Below are 12,103 nucleotides of genomic sequence, written 5' to 3' on the forward strand. Positions count from 1 at the left end.
GTGAATCTCTAAACCATGACAGTGCCATTGGCTATTTCATTAAGCTTACCTTTGGCAGGTGTAGCCTTCACAACCCACTGTCTCCATTGGTCTCACATTTACAGGGCAATATCTTTTTCAAGCTATAGCCTTCAATGTTAAACACCTCTTCATTACGGGTTCACTGAACAAAGGTAGGATTCATCTCCTCATTTCACAAAGACAGGCAATGGCAGCAGTGGTAGCAATTTTTATTTGTAGGAACCTAACTGCCACTTAGTCTCATTTTTATTACTCTTCAATAATGAGGTTTGCGTTTTGTTTTGTGCTTAAAGGATGGATTGGACTCAAATGAATTTGTCTTTCCTCCTTATTACTCTTACGACTTTCATAGGGAAGGAGAGGGTGCGTTTGGGCATATTGCGTTCTGTATCCTGCCTTAAATCAAGAGCACCAGAGGGGAAATAAGTGACCCTGAAGCTCGTCGCTCTATTAGGTTAATCACAGTGGGCTCCAAAGGATGGAGCATCTAGAGAGAAGATGGAATCATTTTCTTATACTGTACGCAGTATACTCTGTACATTTTCTATTCATGAAAGGGTTAAAGGCAGTGGAATTTCATCTTTTTTTCTCTTATGTCTGTTTCTTGCACTATTTGGAGAAATGCTGGGAATATCACTGAAGCAAAAATTGTATACTTGCTGCGTTATTGGTTTAAAAAGTTTTAGGAAACACTTTCCTTTTCCTTTTATATATATAAGCTGCATATAAAGATCCTGGGCCAGAAACTGAATTGGAGCTGCAGCTGTAACCTACACCACATCCATGGCAACACCAGGTCCGAGACACCTCGATGACCTACACCACCACTCACGGCAACACTGGATCCTTAACCCACTGAGTGAGGCCAGGGATCGAACCTGAACCCTCCCAGAGACAACATTAGGTCCGAAAACACTGAGCCACAACGGGACCTCCTAGGAGACACTTTCTCCCTCATCGCCCAAATCAGCACGTCTCCTCTGTCTCCTCCTAGGGCAATGGACCTTCTCGGTCAAGTTTGCATACATCAAGCTCTAATGCAACTTAATGATATTAGGAGGAAAAATTCTTACAAATTGGAGAGTATACGAACTAACTTTCCAGTAAGAACTTGTACTTTTGTCTGTAACCTAAGAAATGAGGTGGACTCGTTTCAGAAAGAAATTTTTAAGCTACACTTCCAGTTTTACTTTTACTTAACATTTGGAGAGCACTTTCTCAAACTCTTCTCCATAGAATGGGAGAGCTGAAAAAGTCCTTAGCAACTGAGAATAAGTACAAGGCCAAAGTCCCATAGCTGGCTGGGGCCTTCACATCCCAACCTTCCTTTTTTTTTTTTTGCTTTTTAGTTTTTAGGGCCACATCCACCGCATACGAAGGTTCCCAGGCTAGGGGTTGAATCGGAGCTACAGCTGCCGGCCTATGCCACAGCCACAGCAACCTCACATCCGAGCCATATCTGCAGCCTACACCACAGCTCACTGCAACACTGGACCCCTAACCCACTGAGCGAGGCCAGGGATCGAACCCACAACCCCATGGTTCCTAGTCAGACTCATTTCCACTGCGCCAGGACATGAATTGCCCAACCTTCCTTCCTTTATGAACTGCTTATTATGCCAGGTATTTGAACCTTCTGAGTTGCTGGGCGAGAATAATTAATCCACTGGAGGGGAAAGGACTGAGACATTAGGGAAGTTAAGCCATTTGCCTGAAACAAGGGATGGCAAATGACCATGAACTCAGCCTGAATCTGCCTCCTCTGACTTCCAGCCTCCCACCCCATCTGCTTTTTAAAGTAAAGTTCTATTGGGACAAAGCCAAGCTCATTTATTCACATACTACCTAAGGCCGCTTTTGCATTACAATTGGAGAGATGAATAGAAAAAGAAAATATTTACTATCTGGCCTTCACAGAGAAAATCTGCAAGCTCCCAGAATTAAGGTACACAGGGTAGAGTCAAACTAGGCATTAAAAGCTGCATCTTGGAGTTCCCATCGTGGCTCAGTGGTTAACGAATCCAACTAGGAGCCACGAGGTTGTGGGTTTGACCCCTGGCCTCACTCAAAGGGTTGGGGATCTGGCATTGCCCTGAGCTGTAGTGTGGGTCGCAGACACGGCTTGGATCCCGTGTTGCTGTGGCTGTGGCATAGGCTGGCAGCTACAGCTCCGATTAGCCCCCTAGCCTGGGAACCTCCATATGCCATGGAAGCGGCCCTAGAAAAGACCAAAAAAACCCAAAAACCCTGCATCTTGAGGAGTTCCCATTGTGGCTTATGGGATTAAGGACTCAATGTGGTCTCTGAGAGGATTCAAGTTCGAAAGCCATGGTGTGGGTGACAGATGCAGCTTAGCTGGGATCCGGTGTTGCCACGGCTATGGTGTAGGCCCCCAGTGCAGCTCCAATTTGACCCCTAGCCCAGAACTTCCATTCCCCGCAGATGCAGCCATAAAAAAAAAAAAGAGAGAAAAGAAAAAGAAAAAAAACCTTCATCTTCCAACTCTTCTCATATAGGGAACAAAATGGCATCTATTCAAATGTGCTACTTTCCTTTTACCAGAATCAAGAACGATCTCCTGGCCATGACGGTCTCAACTCTGCAACCACATATCCAATACCCATCCTTAATCCCTATCCACAGGGCCAACCCCGTGGCCAACCCCACGGCTCGGCTCCCCAAGGCTCTGTGCGGGGCTTCCGGTCACCAAGCCCTCAGTGACGGGGCAGGAGGAGCCAGGCCAGCACACGTACGCCGTCCTGTTTCCCTAATGCACAGGCACCCTGTACTGAACAGCGATTTGTTTCTGTGTATTCAGTGACAAAGTGAGAACTGTGGGCCACTGTGGCTTCTGGAAGAAGGAACTCAAGGTCTTTTTCCTGGACTGTCCTCTTCTCCCCTCCCTCTTTTTCTGGAGCAGATCACACGACATGCTTATTAAACAGGTGAAACACACAGGAGGCACAAGGCCACAGGCACAAGGGCTGCGGGCCTCTCTTCCTTCACGGGTTGGGTCTGAAGCGTCAGCCCACCTGAGAGAAGAGAGGTCACGTCCCCCCTTTCTGTCCCTTGCCCTCCCTCCTCCCTCTCTCCCGGGAGCTGGCCGGGTGCTCTCGGATGCGGCTCAGACTGGCTTGACTCAGACACTGGGAAGCCCCTCCAGCACGCCCCTCTCTCTGCGCCATCGCCTCCAGCCCCAGGGAGCACCTGGCCTTTCCCTGAAGGTCGAAAATGTGTGATTCAGGACTGGCCGTGTGGGACAGGCAGCCCTTCCTCTGAACGTGGCGGAGTTCTGCTTTGGGGTTTGTCGACATCCCGACACAGTCCTGCTTACTCCCACCCTGTCCTGACATGTGCCAGGCATCCATGTCCCTTGGGATGCTCAAGAGAGGGAAAGCCTGGTCTCAGCCAGACGCTTAGCTTCTTGCGTCTTCGGATCATTCGGGTGGAATCAGAACATCTGGATTCAAAATCCAGAATCCGCCATTTGTTTATCAGCCGCTTGGCAAATGAAATTCCGTGCCTCTGTTTTCGCATCCGTAGAATGGAGCAACAAGTCTCCCGAGGACTGACTGTCCTCAAAGGAGTGATGGGAAAATTAAATGGGTAACGGGCATAAAGGACTTAGCACTACGCCCGACACCCTAAGAAGGACTAGAATACCTGTTTCATAGGGAATTAAAATTGAAATTATATTTCAGAGGAAAACGGCTACCAACGGTAGCATTGTCAGCTGTCCGATTTGAAAAAAAGGCTTAATAGTGAGTTAACACACATGCACGTTTCACTGGGCTCCTACTCTTTTTTTATTGTCATAATTGGTTTATTTTATCATTAGTTATTGGAATGTATATGTGGAATGTATGTATATATATGTATATATATATGCATGACTGGGTCCCTTTGCTGGAACTAGAAATTGGCACAACATTGTAAATCAACTATACTTTAACAAAAAAATTTTAAAAACATGATGCAAGGTAATATGAGAGGAAGTAGACACACACACACACACATATATATATAGATATATATACATATACACACATATATATATGCCTGGGTCACTTTGCTGTACAGCAGAAATTGACAGGACATCATAAATCCATTATACTTTAATAATTATTTTAATTAAAAAATTAATGGCTTACATTGTAAATCAACTATACTTTAATAAAAGAATTTTAAAAACATGATGGAAGGTAATATGAGGGAAAGTATATACACATATATATATACACACAATATATATATATATGCCTGGGTCACTTTGCTGTACAGCAGAAATTGACAGAACATCATAAGTCCATGATACTTTAATATGTTTTCAACTTTTTAAAAATAAAAAAAATTAATGGCTTACTGGGTTTTTTTTCAAACCAGAAATCCATCCTCAGCTCCACCCATCTCTTCTTGCCTCACATCTAATGAATGGCCAGTCTCTCTGAAGGGTGCTTAAGTATATCCCACCTCGCCAGCTCTGCAGGCACACCCACGTAATCTTATCCAGACCACAGCAAGAGACCCCCGTCTTGACCCCCTCCCGGCCCCCGCAGTCCTTAGGCCGTCATCCAAAGAGCTGCTCCCCTAACCTCAGGGGACCCTCCTCCTCAGAGGCACATGACATCCATGGTCCCCTCACTCCTGCAGGTACGCCCCCAGCCTGCTGCAGGTACACCGTGTCAATAACAATCCCGCCTGTGCGCTGAGCAGGCTCGGCTCCCTCTGCCGCCCTCACTCAGCCATCTCCCATCCTGCACGCCAGCAATGCAGACCCAGCGTCATTTCCAGAACATTCCCGGCAGTCTCCTGTCTTTACAGCTGCTCTTCTCTCATCCTGAAATGCCTTTTCCCACCTCGTCCATAGGGAATCTGTGCTCAATGTCGTGCTTTCAATTCCTTTCCTGACGGTACTATTCACTGAGTACCTACTAAGACAGCCAGGTAACAAGCTAGTCGCTGGTTGTATGGCAGAACCCACGAGAGCAATCCCTGAAGATGTGGTGACTTTTGTTCCATGCAAACCCTGGCCCCCATGCATCTTTCCTTCTCATCAGCAACGGTACTACTTTGAACTTACATGCACGTGGCTGTCCTTCCACGCTATTGTAAGCACAGTATTCAATAAAGTGTATGTTGAAAGAATGAAAAAGTACACTTTGTCTCCTCAACTCATTTGTCCTCTGGTTTCATTAGATTTCTCAAAGAACATAACTGAATACAAGGCACAGTGGTCAACAGCACAAGCTTTGGAGTCAGATCTCAGTTTCAAGTTCAGTTCCACTATTCATGAGCTAGGTGACCTTGAACAGGATACTTATCTCCCATAAAACAGAGACAATTCTGCTACCTTATTTCACAGGGCTGTCGTGAGGACTTAATGAGGAAAAACCGGCACCTGGCAGGAACCCACTCGTCAATAAATGCCAACTACTATTATTAGACCCTGAAGACTACACACCCTATCTGTAAGAGACAACAAACTGTGGCAAGAAATAGAAATTAATCTCCTCGTCCAAAGAGTCACTTCCTCTACCCTTTTTACCTCCCATACGATTTCTGCGTTGAATCCAAAGAGTTAAACGCAGAGACACACAAGCACTTTTCCAACCAAGACTTGTCACCGGAGGGTGAGGGTCGGGAAGGTGGTGCTGCTGGTTATGGATGTTAAATCAACAATTTTTTCTTACAACAAACCCCTGGCACCCTGTTCTCACCATGTCATGGCCTGTGATGACTTAGTGTCTCCCAAGCATGACCAAGCGATTAGCGGGGCTGTGTCTGTGCATCTCAGCAGTAATGGGAGCTCTCTTTCCATTTGCCATGTATTGAAGCCTGAGCGCTTCGCTGCCTCGTGCATTTTCAGCTTGATGAATTCATTATTCTCCATATTTTTCTCCTCCCTCCGTCAGAGAAAACCTTTCCCTAAAATGCCAGGATTTCGCCCCCACTTTTAAAAAATGGGTGTTTCTTTTATTTCAACATGCAACTTGGACACCAAGTCTGCAAATGCTGAGCTGCACCCAGTACCACCTGAAGAAGATGGTGCGACGCTAAATTCTCTGATACGAACCCCAGAGCCTCGCCTTTACCGGGATAGAAAACATGCAGGTGTCAGCTGGGTATTTTCTAAGGAGAAAGTTTTTTGTTTTTTTCTTTCTGAAAAGGGACAAGGCTAAAGTTGCTTGTCCTAGATGGGCAATGGTCTAAAGGCAGACCCTGAGCTTATCTCCCTGTTTGCTTTTTTACCTCCCATAAACAATGCTCCCCCCCAAACCTGAGTGCACCCCCCACCCCCCGAGTGTGTCAGCCTATGCCAGTGCGGTACTTACGGAACTGGCGGGTGATAAAGGCCATGTCAGCAGAGCTGCGGTTTTATAAAGCACTTTCGGGAGAAAAGGGAAAGAAGGGAAATTATCCTAGTGGAATAAAAGAGTCCAAAGCAGAAGAATCCCTTCCTTAAAATCAAATGGAGGCTTCCAAACTTACTCTTTCCAGACCCATGATTGACTTTCAGCAGCAAGAGAATGGAAGAGAAAACTCCACAACAGGCGATGGACAAAGAAGATGCTGCTGGTGTTTCTGAATCAAGACCTAGAGTTTAAGGGGCCATAAGGACTCGTCCCTAAACAAGTGACACCATATGCACTGGCCTTTGTAGGGACCTGCAGACACCTAGGTCATCAATTTTATCTTCACACACTCAAGATAACATGAACCATCAGAGAACTGTACCCAAGGGCATTTGGATAAGGGTTAAAAAGCACTGGGCAGGAGGCAGACCATCTGAGTTTAAAACCTGATGAGCTCATAGACTGGGAACAAGTTGTTTCATTCTCTAAACCTCAGCTTCCTTATCTGTAAAATGGGCGTGCTACTACACAGCTACCATGTAACCTGGTGATAAAATGAAATAATGCATGAAGTATGCTTCAGATGTAGAGCTATTCTTACAATGAGTATCAGACAGTGGCATTGATGACTTTTTTCTTTTTGGTCATTTCCTGATACGTCTTCAAATATTTCCTTTTGCAGGTAGCACAGAACTTTCAGGGTGAAAGATTTTGTTGTTGTGGATATACACACACATTTTTTTTTTCTTTTTAAGAATCTACTCCAGAACATTGGTTATAGACAACAGCAGTGCTTTCTGCAAGGAATACCAGATGATGACAAAAATACTTCCTTCTATAAAATATCAAAGACATCCTGCCTGTTAACTGGGTTTCTTACATAGAGCAAAGCCTTAGGAACACACCCCAAATGGGGAGCCTCCATGAGGCAAAAGAAAAGACCTCCAGAGTCTGCCTCACTTCTCAGAGGTACATCCTTGCTGTGGCCACACAGCCTCTGAGAATGAGGCTTCAGATCTAAATAAAGGGACGTGGCGCTGGGGGAGGGGCCGAGGCATAATAGGAAGGGAGGGGGGCGGAGGCTCCTGTGCTATAAATAACCAGAGAGCATGACTGCATTTAGAGCTTGTAGGATTCAAGCAAATCTCACGCTTTGTTTCCTGAAACAAAAGAAATAAGGGCTCTGTCCAGGTTTCTCCAAGCCTCTAATAGCAATAGACTCTTCTGCATATTTTTTTTTTTTTCTTTTGCAGAACTGAGGGCTCACAATAGGTCCTTGCTATCCCTTTAAGACCAAGCTGCATCCACACTATGTGTAGGGGGTGGCCAGCTCACCCTCACCAGCCGGCAAAGGGGTTGTGCGCAATAGCTCTCTACACATAAAAGTTTCCTTCGGCAAAGTCTTAACCAGCAGAGGACATGTTTCAGTTGCAAGTATATGCTTCTCTGACATCCTCGAGTTGGATGCTGTTGACAATGTTTGGGCAGAAACAAACATCTGTTCGCGGATGACACCTGATCATTCTAACCATTCCCATAACGGGAAAGCGGTGAAGGGACGAAATGTTTCCAAAGATGCTTTGTGTAGAGCGGGTGTCCTGCAATCACCTGCCCAGCAAAAGCACAACCGACTGACTAACAGGGCTGGGCATCGCCCAGCGCATCTCCCTTCAAAATGTTTTAAGCTCTGCACTCCCGAAGACAGCCTTTTATTTGGGCCCCTAGAGAATTCTGCACTATGCTGGGCTATTCACACACACTATCTGGGGACTACCTTGCATTCCTGGCAAAGGCAGAGGGGTCTATATGCACCAGGACTCGTGCAGTCCCTAGAGAAGTCTGGGTCCATAAACCAGCCAATGAATTCCATTAATACATATACGTGGCTTTTTCATCTGTGACATAAATGACATTTTTTACTTGCCTATTTCTGAATGTTCTTTATTAAATAATAAACTCAAGAAAAATTTCAGACAGATCACCACTGTATGTAACTATGATTCTGTATTACCCCAATGGCTTCCTCACAGGCAAAGGGGAGCCTGGGATTTCAGAAGCATGGTGGCATCTGTCAGTGCCAGGCCCTTTTCGGGCAGGTCTGGATCCCAAGGCCACTCTCAGAAAACCAAATCTGCACACTATCACATGGAGGGATCTGTTGAAAAACTGTGACCTTGAAAGTGGATTTGGAATTCCCATTGTGGCCCAGCAGAAATGAATCTGACTGTCATCCATGAGGACGCAGGTTCCATCCCTGGCCTCCATCAGTGGGTTGAGGATCCAAAGTTGCCATGAGCTGTGGTGTAGGTCGCAGATGTGCCTCGGATCCTGCGTTGCTGTGGCTCTGGCGTAGGCCATCAGCTGCAGCTCTGATTTGACCCCTAGCCTGGGAACCTCCACATGCCACGGGTACAGTCCTAAAAAGACAAAAAAAAAGTGGATTTATTAGTATCAGAGGCCACTGGGTAGGGCAAGAAGTTCTTTGGCACAGCTTTATAAATCACCTTCTGGTTTTTCCCACGCCCCACAGGAGGGACTCCCTGGTGATGCGATTCTTTAGCTGACAAACGCACCTCCCCAAGGAACCTCCACACGCTGGAAAAGGCTGGGCAACAACACTCAAAATAAAATGCTGGAAATTTCACCCTCGGACCCAGGCTGGAGAAGGAAGAGGGGGTGCAATTTTTTCCAAACTTCTCAAAAGCAGAGCTGTTCCCTGAAGACTAAATTCCTGTCAATGGCTTTACATCTCCCCACCTTGAAAAAAAAACCCTACCCATGTCTATATTTTTCATGTAAGTGACAAAGTTAATCAGCTGATTTTCCATAAAACTGAATGGAATAAAACCCACTTTTTTTTTGTCTTTTTGCTATTTCTTTGGGCCGCTCCCGTGGCATATGGAGGTTCCCAGGCTAGGGGTTGAATCGGAGCTGTAGCCACCGGCCTACGCCAGAGCCACAGCAACACGGGATCCGAGCCGCGTCTGCGATCTACACCACAGCTCACGGCAACGCCGGATCATTAACCCACTGAGCAAGGGCAGGGACCGAACCCACAACCTCATGGTTCCTAGTCGGATTCGTTAACCACTGCGCCACGACGGGAACTCCCCACCTTTTTCTTTTTCCTCCCTTGGCCACATCCGTAGCATGCAGGCCAGGGACAGAATTGCACCAGTGACAATGCTGGATATTTAACCCGCTGAGCCACACAGGAACCCCCAAACCCACGTCTTTCTATATTGTGGGGGTCACATCTTGCTTGAAGGCCATTTGTCTGATCAATGACAATAATCTCACCTTACATGAGAGGCACTCAGGACAACTAGCGGTGAGAAGGGAAATGCTTCAAAACCTTTATGTAGACTTGATCCAAGAGAGTCTGATTGAGAAGAAGGGTTGCCACGTGGAGAAAAGTTAGACATCGGGAGGCAAAAGGCTAGACGAGGCCCATACAGACGGAGCTCGGAGCTAGAACAGGGATTTCCCAGACAGGATGGCAAATAAGGAAAGACCGGGGTGGCTTCTGAATGCCATGCTATGGGCAAAGGCGGACCAGCACTGAAGCTCAGAGAAGCGAAGCTTTCAGTCTCATTGTGGAGGCCCCTCCCATGGCTCTGTGGACACACAGTTCTCTATTTTGGTGCCGCAAGGTGTTCTAACCACAACCTATCTCCAACTTGCCCTCCACACTTTGTCTTGGTGGCATGGCCTCCATGTAGCCTCAGGCACTCCCAGCATTTGGCTAGGGACAGCTGAGTTGGTGGCACCTGCAGCTTGGGTTTAAGAGTTTATATTTCTACCTACAGGTCAAGCATCGCTCATCTTCCCCGGGAAGGAACCACTTTCAGGAGTGCTCCTCCCACTCCATCCAGCAAGGGTACCATGTTTGAGGATGGAAGCTGCAGGTCGTGCGGAGATGCAAACATATGTTTCGGGAGCCCAGCATTGAACGTAAGTGCTCAAAGAAGAAAAATAAGGTTTTTTTTTTTTGTTTTTTCTTTCTATGGCTGCAACTGGAGCATATGGAAGTTCCCAGAACTTCAGCTGAGGCCTACACCACAGCCACAGCCACGCAGGATCTGAGCTGCATCTGTGACCTACTCTGCAGCTTGTGGCAAAACCGGACCCTTAAAAACCACTGAGCAAGGCCAGGGATAGAACCCACATCTTCATGGACACTATTTGGGTTCTTAGCCCACAGAGCCACAATGGGAACCGTGAGATGTAAGGTTTGAAATATATAAAGCCAGATAGTCTAGAAAATTCTTCTAAATCTCACAGCTTATATAGGCAAGAAGTTGGATAGAGTTTTTCCAAAATGGTTAATCCTAAAAATTTGCATAACATCACCAGTAATGAGTAGGGTAACTGAAAAAAAACTTTTATAAGCTGTCAATAAGAAAAAAACAAATTTCAATCAACATGCTAAAGGAACGACTAAATTATCTTTCTAGTCTCTCTACAGAAAATGATATTACAAAACCTTGTTGTCACAGAAGAAGCAATCAAAGAGCATGTAGCCAAAAAAAAAAAAAATGGAAGAGAAAAAATGTTTTATAGAGGAGGATCAGAGAGCTAATTAAAATTTGATTATCTTTCTGAATTTTTTAATGTTCAGATATTTATAAGCTTTGTTAAATTTGAAATTTGTTATGATCTCCTTTCTCACTCTGAACAAATATTCACTTTTGTAACTAGGTTTGCATTTTTAATCTCATGTCCTTTCCCGACAAGAGCTGTGCTAAGGAGTGGGATGAGGCACACAAGCTTGAGCCAAAAGTGTAAAGAAAAGCCTCTGACCTATGGAGAAGCAGGATGCCGGCAGCACCAAGGGGACTCTTCAAGGGAAGAAGAGTCATGGCTGCTGTCTGGTCCAGCTTCTCCCTTTCTGCTTGGAAATATCTTTCCAGTGCTAAAAGTTTGGAACTCCTGGGTGTGCGTGTGCTTTCATAAAATACACAATTCCATTACAATCCGACTTCCTCTTCAAGCGGAAAATCTAATTTCAGCAGAGAAAAGCCTGTGAAGGAATCTTGACGATTTCTTCTAAGCTTTCCACCTAGATCTCGAAGACAAGTCCAGGCCAAGAGTGTCATGAGGACTCTCATTCCTGCCTACCACATTTTTGCCAAGTGAGCTCAGACCAGGACCGTTAGACGGCTAGACCAAGGGCACAGCAGAGGCCACCTAGCCCAGAGCCTTTCCCTTACTGGTTCAGTCCAGGCTGGCTTCACTGCTATCACTTGCTCCCCTTTTGCTAGGAAGCATATTCTGGCTGCCATGGTGGTTGTTTGCCTACCTGCATGGCCCTGGTGATATGCCAAGGAATCTACATCCTACCACAGCCCTAACCAATGAGTGATGGGAGAACAGGTGTAGAAATACTTCATTTCCCCCACCTGGGGGAGGGATCCCAGAGGCTCCCAGCAGAACTGAGCTCCAGTTATAATTTCCTCGATAACGAAAATCTTTATCGGCTGCCTTCCCTTCTCTGTCTTACCTTCTTTTCTACTGAAATAGCTTCCCGGATCAATTCCTTGCCTTTAAATCTTTGCCTTGGGGTTTGTTTCAGTTGGAATTCAAACTAAGGCTTTGCGTTATATAAGCCTCAACCGAGCAAACACAGTTGGAAGAAAGTAAAGACACACCCAGAGTTGCATAGTTACTATTATTAATTACCTGCGATAATTAACTCCACCTATGTGCATCCATCACCGGACACTGCA

At 45.9% G+C, this 12,103-nt stretch overlaps 1 protein-coding gene across 1 annotated transcript in view; it reads right to left on the reverse strand.

Moving 5' to 3' along the window:
- Positions 1–12,103, reverse strand: part of ESRRG (estrogen related receptor gamma) — a 657,829-nt gene that overhangs the window by 491,269 nt on the left and 154,457 nt on the right. The gene's annotated exons all lie outside the window — the stretch shown is intronic.

The sequence above is a fragment of the Phacochoerus africanus genome, chromosome 12 (assembly GCF_016906955.1).
Source record: "Phacochoerus africanus isolate WHEZ1 chromosome 12, ROS_Pafr_v1, whole genome shotgun sequence".
In the NCBI taxonomy this organism is placed as follows: Eukaryota; Metazoa; Chordata; class Mammalia; order Artiodactyla; family Suidae; genus Phacochoerus; species Phacochoerus africanus.